The sequence below is a fragment of the Ictalurus punctatus genome, chromosome 12, assembly GCF_001660625.3.
Source record: "Ictalurus punctatus breed USDA103 chromosome 12, Coco_2.0, whole genome shotgun sequence".
Classification (NCBI taxonomy): Eukaryota; Metazoa; Chordata; class Actinopteri; order Siluriformes; family Ictaluridae; genus Ictalurus; species Ictalurus punctatus.
Window position 1 is genome coordinate 426,314 of NC_030427.2, and position 14,834 is coordinate 441,147.

The 14,834-nt window shown below is 42.6% G+C and overlaps 1 long non-coding RNA gene across 3 annotated transcripts; it reads left to right on the forward strand.

Moving 5' to 3' along the window:
- Window positions 1–9,428: 9,428 nt before the first annotated feature.
- LOC128634145 (uncharacterized) lies at window positions 9,429–13,380 on the forward strand. 3 transcript variants are annotated; one of them, XR_008397391.1, is made up of 4 exons: window positions 9,429–10,891; window positions 11,400–12,362; window positions 12,460–12,705; window positions 12,790–13,380. It is a non-coding gene; the product is annotated as an uncharacterized LOC128634145 (long non-coding RNA). The 3 variants fall into 3 exon arrangements; XR_008397392.1 differs by having other exon boundaries at window positions 9,429–10,158; window positions 10,299–10,891; window positions 12,460–13,380; XR_008397390.1 differs by having other exon boundaries at window positions 12,460–13,380.
- Window positions 13,381–14,834: the final 1,454 nt, after the last annotated feature.

The window sequence follows — 14,834 nt, forward strand, 5'->3', positions numbered from 1 at the left end:
AGGAGTTCCATAACATCTGGAGTAAACCAAACACAGAATTCCACAAAAAGATCATCATACCTACGGTCAAGCATGGTGGAGGAATTGTGATGTTTTGGGGATGCTCTGCTGCTTCAGGGTTTGGGCAACTTGCAGTAATTGAGGGAAACGTGAATTCTGCTCTCTACCAGAAAATCCTAAAGGAGAATGTCCGGTCTTCAGTCCATAAATTGAAACTCGAGCGTGGCTGGATTAGACAACGATCCGAAGTGTAGGAGTAAATCCTAGTCCTAGAAGTAAGTGAACGTCTGATCTCCAGTTATCAGAAGAGTTTGGTTACAGTTATTGCTGCTAAAGGCAGCACAACCAGATTTTAAGTGTAAGGGGGGAATTAGTTTTTCACATGGGTGTTGGATAACATTTTTTTGCTCCAATAAATAATAAAACTGTATTGTGTGTTTATTCAGGTTGGCTTTGTTTTGATATATTTCATTTGAAGATCTAAAACTATTTAGTATGAGATGTACACAAACACAGAGAATCTCTGTAGTGTAATATATATGAAGTAATATAAGGAGATTTACATTTTGTAAAATCAGAGATATTCCAATAATAATATTTCTATAATGAAATAACTTGATAACTTTGGGATGTTTACTTTGTGTCCGATGTGAAAATCATAACTGAATCAGCATTTTCTCACTCGATATCTTGAGGAATTTCCCTGAGATGCTTTTTAAACAGTATTAAAAGGAGTTCACACCAACACTGGACTCTTAACTCCTGCTTTTCAGAATATTTCTTTCCGTCCATGTAAAAAAATATTTTTGTTGTAAATAAAATGTTAGTTTTCTAATGAAAGAAACGAACATGTCGGCACAATTATATTTTTGTCTACGACACCGATTTCCCACATTTACTCTCACACCTTCAGATCAAAAATTTTTAGCATCATGAGAAATATTTCAGTCGAGTGTCCAGAAACTTCTGACTGGTAGTGTACTTCTTAAAGGACCATATGCTAACTAAATTCCCTGTATAAAATGAAAAGACAATCAACAATACATTTCTGCCTAATGGGTGCCACAGAACATGCATACATAAGAACAGTCTTAGAAAGATATTTTCATGCTTAGACTTTTAACATTCTAGACTAAATTTTAGGTCAAAGGGGTTTTGGCAAGGGAAAAATGTTCATTACTGTCCACGGTAATCACAAATACACGCCAAGCAGATAGAGAAAATGCTGTGGCGTTACTTTGAGAGCTCTCTACTTGTTTAGAGAGCTAATGGTAGTAGTGTTTCTCTTGGAGACGGTGCTGTGGACTGAAAGCAAGAAGGGCGACAAAGTCCAGATCACTGTCACGCTGACCAACGAACTGCCTCCATCCTTGCCCGTGTGCCTGCAGTTCTACAACATTATCTTCAAGAGGTATGAGGAGATACTTCTATTAAGCAGTAAATTTCGCTGATTATTTCCTTCACCTCGGTTGTTCAACTTTTCTTGTTTTCAGTATTCTGAAGATTCTAAACATGCAGTAAATCGGCCGTCATCACTACAACATCAAGGACCCCTTGAACATCCCTCAGCACAGGGACTTGCTCTTTGTGTGTGTGTGTGCATGCGTGTGTGTGAGTGTGTTAGAGAGAGAGAGAGTCATGTGTTTCCTGGAGGTTTGCTGACCAGAATGCTTACAATGTGTTTATGTTAATGAATTAAGGGACGAGTCGTGTGTTTCAGTGTTTTACGGTCCCTACCATTGTGTACACTTGTGGTTTAAGTGAATCTTTGTTTCTGAAATGACTTCTGTGGTAATAATCAGTTTGTGTAACTAATCTATCAGAAATTACTAGACCCGGTGTCTGAATGTGGTAGATGTGTTAGAATTGTGGACATTTTATGTGTGTGAAGCTACCTATGTGTATGATTTGTGTAATCCTTCTGTCAAGAAATGAACAGATAAAATTTTATTGCCAATGTTATTGCGAAAAACACTTTGATGTGTAAAACATTTCTACATTCTGTCAAGGCTGTATGAGGACGTTGTTCTCTTTTACTGAAATAAAGACAAAAACCATCGGTGTTATTCATTGTGGAGACTGAAGTGACAATATGTCAGAAGAAAATTAAAAATATTTATTACATAGACTACTTTCCAAACAAGATACTTTAGTTAGTTAGTTAGTTCCGTCCACGCAGCGGGGCGCATCGGGTAACAAGCATTCGCCAGCGGGCTCGGTCGGCAGCGTCGATTTCCACATCTTCCCACTTGACATCGAGCACTCGTAGATCTTCCATGAATGTTCGTCGCCATGTATTATGCGGCCGCCCTACTCTTCTCTTCCCCCGTGGCGGCGTCCAGCGCAGCGCGATCTTTGCGTGGCGGTGGTCAGACATCCGTAGAATGTGTCCTGCAAAGCGCCTTCTTCGCTCTACGACCATTTCTGCCAGGCTGCGGGAGTTTGTTCTTCTTAGAATTTCTTCATTTGAAATACGATCACGGTATGATACACCGAGTATTCTTCCCAGGCATCGTTGCTGAAACACATTCAGCTTGTGGATGACTGCCCTCGAGCTCTTCCAAGTTTCAGATGCATAGATGGTGGTTGGGATGATGATGCTATTAAACAGGCGAAGTTTGCTGTTGGTGTGGATAGTTCGCCTAGCCCAAATCGGCTGTAGCTGTTGGAAGACTGCAAATGCTCTGCCGATTCTGCGATTGACATCCGCGTTAGTCCCACCATCCACAGCCACAATGCTGCCAAGGTAGGTGAACTGTTTGACTTCTTCGATCAGCTGGTTGCTCACCGTGATCCGCACCGGCGTCATTCGGCCGACGGCCATGACGTTGGTCTTGTCAGTGCTGATCCGTAACCCAACTTTGGCTGCTTCGTGCTCCAGGCTAGTGGTCATCTCCTGTAAGACTTTCCCATTCTGCGCCAATAGCACAATATTGTCGGCGAATTCCAGGTCGGTCAGGCGTCCCTGGCCTGTCCACGGAATTCCAGACGCTGGCTGTGTTAGTGCTCGTCGCATGACGAAGTCCATCATCATGAGGAAAAAGAATGGTGAAAGAATGCAGCCCTGTCTGACTCTGGTCTCAATGGTGAAAAAGGCAGTATGACCTGTGTCCGTCCGGATGCAACAGCTAGAATCCTGATATAAGTTCTGGAAAATGGCGATAGACCGCTGTGGAATGCCATATAGCCGTGCGATGTTCCAAAGCGATTTCCGGTGGACGCTGTCAAACGCCTTCTTAAAGTCTATAAAGTTGACCAAGAGCGGTTTCTGATATTCGGAGCTTTGTTCAATGATGTTTCGAAGAGCAAAGATTTGTTCAGTGCACGACCGACCGCTTCTAAACCCGGCCTGTTCGTCCCGTAGAGCCTGATCAACTGCTCGCAGTATCCGTTTGAGGAGGACGAGACAAAATACCTTGCCTGGAACAGACAGAAGGGTGATGCCTCTCCAATTGTTACAGTCTGCGAGATTACCTTTCTTAGGTAATTTGACGATGACACCCTGTCTCCAGTCATTTGGGACACGTTCCATGTGCCAGCAGTCATTGAGCAGCGTAGTGAGCACCCGTACAACTTCATCACCACCCGCTTTCAGCATTTCTGCCGAGATTTGGTCAAGACCAGGTGCTTTGTTGTTTTTCAGATGACGAATCGCTGCAGCGACCTCAGCATCCATGATGTCGCTCATGTCCACTTCCAGCTCACAGGAAGGAGGAAAGACTGTAAAGTCGTTCGTGGCTACGGGAGCCGGCTGGTTTAGGGTGTCTTTGAAATGTTCCACCCAATGCGCGTCCTGCTCTTCTTTGCTAACTAGCATCCTGCCGGTTGTATCCCTTATCGGCCCAGTGGAACCGCTTCGGGCCCGAGTGAGATCTCTGACCACACGAAAAAGAGTCCTGCTGTCACCCTGGTCCGCAGCCAGTTGTGCTTCAGTGCCCTTCCGGTCCAGCCAGTCCTTCTTGTCTGCTCGGCAACTCCTCTTGACCCTGCGGTCGAGTTCTCAGTACGCCTGCGTTGCTTCATTTCGCTCCTCTTCGGTCTTTGCTTGATCGCGCTGATGTTTCTTGACCCGTCTTTCATCGAGCAACGACCATGTCCGGTCCTGAATCCACCGTTCTCGCTGCGTTCCACGCCGTCAACCAATCGTTCTCTCTGCCGTCTCTATGGCAGCATCCTTGATCTGTGCCCATTGTTCTTCGATGCTGGCCGAGTTGTCAAGAATCTGGAATCGATTAGCGAGTTCAATGTGGAAGTGCTCGGCGTTCACGCGGTCCTTCAATTTCTCTGAGGCAAATGACCGAACGGTGTTGCGTCCGGCCACTCTTTTCAATTTTAGTCGGATTGAAGTCACAAGCAAGTGGTGATCAGATCCGACGTCGGCGCCGCGAGAAACCCGTACGTCACGTAAAGCCGAGCGCCACCGTCGATGGATGCATACATAAAATACATCCCGTAAAATCTATCTGGCTACGGAAACAACAAGCAAAAACCAGCGGTCTAAACAAATGATTTAATAGACCAACATTATTTAATCTATGCAGCAATATTTCATGATCCACTGTGTCACGCCTTTGATAAAACAATAAACAGGGAAGTGCAGTAATCACCTTTATCTAGAGATTACACAATATTGTAAAATAGTAAACTAATATATTTATCTTTCATATCAATTCTGTATTTTATTCTTCATATACACATTACAAAAAAATAGTACAAATCTAATCAGCCCCTTTGGTCTATGCCAAATATCTTAGTTCTGAAAATCTTTTCAGCTTGCTTTAGGTAGAGTTTCAATTTTCAGTCACAGTCGGACCTGTACAGAGTGCACCTTCTCCTGAAATCTTGTCCCCGACAGCAGAGCCACTTATTGGCAACTAAATCAAAGATTAAAAGAAATATTTACAAAAGATTTATGAAGTTGCTTGGATATCAGTGAGCACTGATTTTGTTTCCAATTTTCAGTAAAATTGAGTACATTAATAAAAATAACCAAATACGCCAAGCATTTTCTGCAGAGGTGCTTACTGGAAACTTACCCCACGTACTGCCTACAAAAACTGGCCATGCAGCATGCAAAGTTCTGGTGTCCGCTTCTCCACTCTTTAGTAGGTTGAACCAAATCCCTGCCGAACCCTGTAGAATAAGTGAAGTGAGAGCCATGTGCCTCATGATCATATTCAAATGTAGACATGATTACTAGGTTCACTAACACTTTTTGGTGGAAGTGCAACACCAACATCAGGAAACACAGCTTCAAAATCAACTTCATCACTCATCTGAGACAGAACAGTCCATTTTTTAATGATATTGAGATAATGAGGAAACGTATGGGTGTAACGTAGAATACACTGAATGTCAGGCCTTACACGGTGGTGTAGTGACATTGGAGGCAGAGCAGAGAGACAGAGTGGTGAGGCCATGAGCTGTAATGGTATCTTCTGCAGAGCAGAGGGGTAGGGGATGTCCTCAGTGGAACCACGCAGCGGAGTAATGACCTCAGCTGAGTAAGGAAGCAGAGCAACCAAAGTGGAGCAGGGAGGGTGGGAGATGATTTTACCTAGGTTGTGAGCCCCCTCCTCAAAGAATTTCCTGAGGGGGCACCTGGCATTGAGCCATTTGAGTGGCTCTGACCCAACTTCCCTTCCCCAGTAGTTCCCACATCAGGAAATTTTTCTCCCCTTTACAAAGGTATGACAAAGAGTGGCCTCAAAGTCTGGGTTTAAGCATCCGGCCTGGCAAGTGCAGGCAATCCCAGTTAATCAGCCTGGAGTGTTCTGGGTAACTGAGTTCCCCCACACGGCAACTCTTGCGGTGCACTGCTGCTGTCTTCTGCTGACTGTGCGGGGTGTAGCACAGCCTCTTACACCTCACTTGTGCCTTAATACGTCTTAAAATGCTACAAGCAACATATGGAGAAATGAAGCATTTGTTTTAATCCTATGTGCCATGATATGGCAATGACAATTCCATGGATGCAGCATTTTCTTTTAGTGAAACACAACACAAGTTTTAATGCATTAAAAAGCCCTTTTTGCTGGAAAGAAACAGAATGGTAATGGGTAGCTGATTGGCCTACAGTGAGTGACACATCATGTGTAAGTGAGTTCTTAAAAGAGCCGGACACTGCCAGTACCAGCAGTGTGATCCTGACTCCAGGACAGGAGTCAAAATGGGAAAGGCACAGCTGCACAATAGCATTCCAAATAGTGAGACCCCTTGCTCACAGAAACAGCTCACAGGCCAGTATACTATTTCCCAAAGCACCAGCTCAGCCTAAAACGTCTCTTTACGTAAGTGCCTGATGAATGTGAAGGTGTCAGGGTTGGACTAAAGTCGGAACAAACTGAACCAGTGGACAGAGAGTATCACAGCGCGTACTCTCATTTAAAAAAAAAAAAAAACAGACATGGAAAAGCATTAAGTATTAAGTACATTGGTAGTTGGGCTATAATGCAGAAGAGTGACACGGCACTACACACAGCCAGCTGCTATTCCTGGGACAACACCACCGATGGACTCTGCATGGTCAGATGGGAGAACTATGCAATAATACATTTTATTTGTCGCCGCCTTTCATAACACTCAAGGATACCTTATAAGAAAGACAACATACAAATATCACAAAAATCACCGCAAGCGGTGATTATCGGGAACCAAGCACAAACTGCTTGTGTACAGTTATACGATTGACCATGTCTCTTTTCAAATATAATACAAGTCTTTAAGTGTCTCTACATGGAAGTGTTATTCTATGTACTATATTACAATATACAAATAATATTGTCTTCATTTTAGTTGGACAGCAATGCATTCAGTCATGTCTAGCAACTTAACAAATGTTTTCAGTATTTAGGATATATAAAAATGAAGGTATTTTGAAGATCACAGATTTCTTTTGCAAACGGATTAGGCTTAGATGGTTTTAGACTTTATTGCACTAGACGGGAGAGTAGTGCGTAGTGTAAGTGCATAGTGTAAGTGTACAGTACTTCATTTAGGACACTACTTTAATATTTACTCTCCGAAGCGTGTTTTCAGTACAGAAGTAATGTAATGAGTAAACGCACCGTGCAGACCAACTAATCGAAAATGAGATTCGTTTCCAATGATTTTCAGAATCGATTATTATCGATTAGTTGTTGCAGCTCTAAATATAATATAACATTTGCAATCACTGTGATGGAGAAAATATGGAATGCAAAGTGCAATCTTCTTTATTGATCTATTTGTTTATATCCCTATTCCATTCATTTCTACGGTTTAGTCATCTGGTGGGCGTGGTTGAGTGCGCAGGTGCGTCATTCAAACCGAGCGAGACAGCTCCTTTCAGGTAAATTGAGGTACTTCTGTTGGTTGTATGAATAAAACACATCACAATTCTGATTAGCATAGATTTACTACAGGTGCATTATTATTATTATTATTATTAGTAGTAGTAGTAGTAATTATTATTCCTCTAGTTCGCTCTTTCAGTGTAGCGTTTGTACTTCTTACACGTTAAACAATCTCCATTATTGCGTTTTAAACATGGATATGACAGGATGGATTCCTCAGCTTTCCTTAAATTGACTCTTTATGACAATGGGAAACAATTCTCTTACAGTTCCTGTGAATAAAAGCTAAAGAGTCTCAAACTCTTATTTATGAGGCTCATCAGGGCTCATACAAGCTTTTAGTCATTTAAAGTAATATCACTTTACTCTTAACTGTTCTTTGTGAGTGGTTTTTAAGATTGTTTTCACTGTAAACTGTCCTGTGGTATCTGTCATTGGTCTCTTTTGTATTACTGGGTGTCTTGTTTACATCCAGAACTGTGTGTGTAAGTGTGCACTGTAGGATCGGTATAAACCAGCAACAAATTCCTTGTATACTCCAGCATACTTGGCCAGTAAAACTTATTCTGATAACTTGGGTTTGGACCTGCATGAAGGTGCCACCCTCACCCAATGCAAAATGTCGGCAAAATTGTCTCAATCGTTTGTGCTCCGTTTGTGCCATAAAAATTTTCGTTTGTGCTGCTTCGATTTTGAAGATATTTAAAAGAATATTCATAGGTCATTCTGAGGTCTCTCAGACTCCCCACATGCTCCTAATTCACCACAAATATTCTCAATCGTTTGTACTGCTTTTGTTTTTAAAATATTAGACATTGACTTATATGCACAAATCTCCTTGGTGTGAGCACACTTTGAGTCGAAGTGCCGAAGACTTTTTCAAGACAAATCATATCATCATTTGTTCAATAAACAATTCTCTTTACTTCATTCACTGGTCTCTCAATATTGAACTTTTCATTTATTTACAAGGAGAATCATGTTACACTTCACTCCCACCACTAGGTGTCAGGGACACTTCTGTTCTCGATGCTCTAGTGGAAATTAGTGTTAGTATAGGGAAAGTCGATATAGTTACTAAATCAAAATTCTGGCCAGTGTAAGTACAATGTTTTAACACTGTCAGTTACAATAATATTAGTTAACTTCAATCATAATGGTAAAACATTCAAGAGAGCTAAGATTGTCAATGTTTATTGAACAGAAATCTCACTGCTAATACTAATATGGCTAATGTAGCTATGAAATGCTAATTACCGCTGCACATGGTACCCATGTTAGTTTTTTTTAATACATTGTGCATCTAAGGGTCCACATTACCATATTGGTCCTAATATAAGATATAATATCCTTATACATTATTACTAGATTATATTTTCCTTGTATTTTGGCAAATACAGTAATACATGAAAACATGTTTATACTGTACATGACATTTTTTGCATCAGGATTATTTCAGTGGGTAATTATGTTTTGCTTATGCCAGATGCCCAAGAAACCAGCAGTGGACAGGGATTCCATTTTCACAGTCCTCCCTTCATCAAAAGAGGCCATAGTCCAAAATGTCAACATAGCTACTCCTAATCAGAGCATCTGGACAGAGCTTAGTGAGCAGCTAGAAAACAAGATCACTGCAAAGGCTCTATATACTTTTGTTAAATTGAACAGACAACATCTGGACTGCTTTAGGGTTTATTTATGAAAGTGATCATGAAACAAGTGGCAGTAATGATGACACTCATTTTGAGCCAGGTCCCTGCACATTTGTCTTTAAAAGAGCCAAGGTCTATCCATCAGCCGCAGATAAATTCATAGAAATCAGAGGCAACTGTGAGGAATGTCATGGCCACATTCACATAAAATGTGACGGAGAGCCTGAAATGAACAGCCCAGTGGTGCTCAAGTGCTGAATTAAAAACACTGACTCCCTGCACACTGGCTGTTCGAAGCATGCGATGTCTGGTAACTTGCCTGTGCAGATAGTCAAAGAACTGTGTGAGGAAAGAATGGAACCCTGTTTATGACAACGTGGCAATTTTTCGGAGCACACTTGGTAGTGTGCGGAAGCATCGGCACGTCCCTAATAACAAGTGCACACAGCTGAAACATTCTGTACTATTTTAACATGTTATTTATTCCACCGTGGCAGTTGTTCAGAGCACATTTGTAAGCATGCGAAAGTATCGGAACGTCCTTAAATAGCAAGAGAACACAGCTGAAACATTGTAATTTTAAGTATGTAATTTATTCCACCATAGTAGCTATTAAGGGCACATTTTTAAGCGTTTAAACGTCCCTAATAGGCAGAGCATGCCGTTTTTTTGCTGCAGGATGGTTCCTACTAGGTCTGCTAATGGGACCGCCCTCCTGACTGGCTGCCTATAAAGTCACCCGCTCTAGCGGTGCTGAGCAGCGAGATGTCACAGAGAAGAGTGTGTCCAGTTTGTCGGCGTTTCTACACCAACGTGCAGGCTCATCTCGCCCAGATTCATCAGCAGGGTCCAGAGGAACGCTGGCTTCACCTGGCGGCAGCGAGCGAGCGGGTGATATGCGGGTGCTCTGGACTGCCCGGTGTCTGCATGCGGCAGGAAAGGTTTCCGCCGGCTAGACTGCCACCTGTTCCACCTTCACCAGCTCGCCGGGGACACGGTCAGGAAGCTACTGCTCAGCGCCAAAATAAAGCTGCAACAACTGCAAGCTTTCGGTGAGACGAACAAATCTAAAAGTTGCAAATGTTCTGAACTGATCGAAAAGTAGCAAAACTCTCCGCAGAATTTGAACGGCTGCAAGCGCTAGTAGCCCGGAAAGAGTAGTGGCTCTGTGGGTGAGTACCTAAACTATCTCTAGGCCTATTTTTATTGTGTGTGGGCGGCGGACTCCAGGTGGTCGCCCGGGGTGGACGTCCCAGGATGAAATTTGTTTTTCTTTCACTGATCCCCCCCCCCTTTTTTTTCTCTTTTCCAGAGCCAATGTTAAGTGTACACGGCTTGGCTGACAAGTCTCAGAGATGTCCCCAAAGCCGCGGCCAACGGCAAGCAGGAGAGGAGACACGTCGAGCGCTTCCTTCACTTTATGTGGGCCAACACAGACAGTCCCCTGGCAGCTGCTGGCTCATTACCCAAAAACACTTAAAATTTAACATAGAAGCCAATACTCACATCAACCTCTGAACCCAGTTGGAGATAGAAAAAAAGACACCAGCCGTGAGTGAGAAGAAGCAAGGGTCCAGATTTATTGTTCCGTTCCACCACACGAGATCCACACCAATGAGAATTCTCAGAAGTGATCTGATACCCTGAGCTTAAGCTCCAGTATTTATACTGTAATTACACAGTAAATAACCCATATGTTTCAAGAAGACTATGATCTCACTACCAATAGGGTTAAAAAAGAGCTATTCAACTTACCATTAGCTCAAAAAACAGGGCTTTTCAACTTACAAATATAATCAAAACCAGTAGCTTGACTCAGCTACCCTTATAAATGGCTCCTCATGGTTTTCTCTTAAAATTAAGGCCTTCCTTGCGAGACAAGAATCTTCACCATCTGAATTATGAGTAAGTTACATTTTCCTGTATTTCTAGTTTATAATTTATTTTCATATTTGCTCTATATCTCTATTTTATATATAGTTATACTGCTTGAAAAACGATTTACTGTACTTCCTACTTCATAAAATCATTATATTACCCTTCTACTGTCCTACATATCCTACTATTCTGTATTTTATAGCGTTTTCTATTATTATAAGATATTACCCTTATAATATCTTAATACTCCTTTTTATTATTCTTATAAAGTTATAATGTTATATGTGTGTGTGTGTGTGTGTGTGTGTGTATTATGTCTACATGCCCGCCCTTGACTGTACGAGAGTGTGTGTGTGTGTGTGTGTGTGTGTGTGTAAGTGTGTGTGTGTGTGTGTGTGTCTGTGTTAGCACTCCTCAGCTCTTATACTTCTGTTTGACTCTTCGACTATTAAACCATAGTGTAGTACTCTTAAAGATCTTTAAAGTGGAAATCCAATTTGTCAGTATCTGCCTAATACCGCTTCTGTGTGTCTAGGTGCCCATCGTCATTCCTTCTTCTCCCCTTTACTGGATCTGGATCTGGACACTCATTATCAGCTTGCGCATCTAACTGCTGATATCATGGTGCTACTTAACTATCTTCGCAGCACCCCCTCTGGAAATGGAAATGCGGGGTGTCCCCCCCCCCGATACAAAATCTGCCCCGTGAACGTGTGTATTGACGCCTCTACACAGCCAAAACCCCCCTCCAGCTTTCAGTCTGAGGAAGATGTCACCTTCTCTGACCTGGTCCCCGACCATTCTTCCCACTTCTCACCTGCCAGTCCGCCCCACTCTCAGTGGTCCTCTCACTTCACCTTTGCTGAGTTTCCCATGTCCCCAGGACGCACCCCATTTTCTTCCCCCCACCACTCTCCTCAAGATTACGCACCCACCAGTCCTGTGAATTATCAATAAAACTACATATTACTCATACTAAGTGTCCCTCATGTTTATTTCATGTCATTTTTATCCACAACACAGCCCACCTGAAGTACATCGACAATGTCTCGAGAGTCCTTGAATGGATGAAATCATTGTGCCAGCGGTACAAGGTCACTCCGGCCAAGGTATTTCTGACGTGTGTTTCCAAGTTCCTCCATTAACTTGATGAGAGGCTGTCCGAGGGCCGAGTTGGCTCCACGAGGCTGTGGAGTCTCCAGAGACTGCTGCAGTGGGAGTGCAGACATCTGTCCGGTCGAGTCGTGCTCCACAGGCAAGGCGTGCGAGCGGAGAAGAGTGAGGGAGTACTTACAGCTCCTGCACGGCAAACTGTCGGACGCTGTCCCTGTTTCACTGGCTGATCTGAACTCGTCCAGCAGACCCGGACATGCTCAACCGTTGCATCGGGCTGCTGTGTGCTCACTTCTTTTCGGTCAGCAGACAGGACCGGAGTCCTGCAGAACCTCACTACTGAGGAGTTTGAGAACCTCGAGAAGGCTGACTCTTTCTGATCAATGTAAGTAACTTCTGTGTATTTCACTTTTATTTCCAGGGGCTGCTGTGTTGTACATGGGGGTGTTTAATATTTTTCATTCATTGTCCTTTTCTCCCAGGTGAAGCAGCACAAACCTGCCTCTGCTTTTGGACTCGCTAAGCTAGCCGTCACCAAGCTGGAGCTGAAGTGGCTGAAAGCTTTCTGCCACCTGAGGAAGCATATGCCGGGATATGAGACTTCTGTGGGGTGGCTTTTCTTTTCTGGCACACAGGCCAGGATTTCTGCGCATGTCAAGCTTGCCCTGCGGGCACTCGTGGGAAGAGACATCACTGTGTCGGACATCCCCACAGCTCTAGCAACCTACGTAAGCATGATTAAAATGTTTTTTAACAAATTCATTCCAATGTGTTAAACGTTAAAGTGATAGAGAAATGTCTCCTGTTCACAGTGCGAACGCAAAAGATGAACAACGCAAGCTCGTGACCAAGACGATGTGCTACAGCAATTAGCTGAGTCGTGGAGCTGTCGGTCAGCGAGGCGCACTCCGCCCAGTCTGCGCTAGAGTCCGCTGCGGGCATAGGTGCTACATAGGCCGGTTGTTTTTGGCTAATGGCCCTGTGTGTGTGTGTGTGTGTGTGTGTGTGTGTGTGTGTGTGTGTGTGTGTGTGTGTGTGTGTAAATATTTCATTAAAATGTTTGAACTGAATTCCCATTGTCTTAATATTTTGACATGTCCAAAAGTACAGTAGCATCACTCACGGCGAGACCACACAGCCGAAATTTCCGAAAGTACATGGACTGAGCTCTGGGCGAAGTTCGCAGGCTTTGCCCAGGGAGAGAGTGTCATCCTGGGCATACACTCGTGAGCTCCAGGCTGATCACTGCTGAATTTTTTCCTCGTTGATTTCAATGGTTTATGCGTTCCTAGTCAGGACAAGCTACTGTTTGTTGCACCTCTTCCATCCTCCTCCACGGTCTGAAGCCAGCTGCAGCCACCTTTTCATCAGCGTCACAATCTCAGCACTTGTTGCCCTTGATGTTAACGTGTTTTTCGGACAGGATCTAATGAACATGAGGCAAAACAGTTGACAACTTCTGCAATTCGAGACACGCTAAAAAGGCTATTTATACTTCTACGTCAGACCTTTGCGTTGCCTGATGTGCACCTCTAAAAAAAACTGTAATAACATCTGTGTATGCAGACAACAGTTGTGATTGGTCCTTTGTGCAAACAGAGACCCTCCCCGGGGATGATAAATATATCTGCAGTAATTTCATATTCACTGAGAATAAATGTAATGAAGCAGATTGCTTGTAGCTGATAATAAAAATGCTGAGGCTTATTACACACTTATTCAAGTTACAGTTAAATAATGAATGTGGGATTAAAGTGCAGTCCCTCATCTTTAATTTAAATGTATTCACATCCACATTGGAGGAATGGTTTAGGAATTACAGCTCTTTAATATGTAGCCCCTTCTTTTTCAAGGGACCAAAAGTAATTGGCCATTTTACTGAAAATCTGTTTCATGGACAGGTGTGGGCTGTTCCTTCACTGTTTCATCAGTTAAGCACAGGGTAGCTGCAGGTATCAGCACTTACATTTTTGGAAATTTCTTGACTATGATATTAAAAAGTATTAGATTTGAAGACCTGCACATCACTTCAGTCATGCTACACGATACATCAGCTATAATGGATTGTGTTCATGCATATAAGCTGAAAGTTGCTGGCCTAAATTTAGCCAATTACCCAAAGACACTTAAAATTCAACATAGAAGCAAATACTCACATTTGCTGTAGATTGCTGTAGATGCTGTAGGCAGATTCTGTATCGAAGAAGAGGGGGGAACCCCGGATCTCCATTCCTAGAGGGGGTGCTGCGAAGATAGTTAAGTAGCATCATGATATCAGCAGTGAGATGCACAAGCTGGTAATGAGTGTCCAGATCCAGATCCAGATCCAGATCCAGGTCCAGTAACGGAAAGAGAAGGGACTGACGACGGGCACCGGCACCTAGACATACAGAAGCGGTATTAGTCAGATGTGGATAAATTGGAAAAACACTTTAAAGATCTTTAAGAGTAATACACTATGGGTTGTTAGTCAAAAAGTCGAAAGAAGTGTACGAGCTGAGGAGTGCTAAAACACACACACACACACACACACCCTTGTACAGTCAAGGGCGGGCAAGTAGACATAACACACACACACACAATCTCTCTCACACACACATACTATTATAACTTTATAAGAATAATAAAAAGGAATATTAAGATATTATAAGGGTAATGTCTTATAATAATAACATATATATATATATATATATATATATATATATATATATATATATATATATATATATATATATACTCTTTATAAAAATGATAAGAAGTAGGAAGTACAGTAAACTGTTTTTTCAAGCAGTATATATAATAAGAGATATAGAGTAAATCTGAAAATAAAATATAAACTAGATATACAGGAAAATAT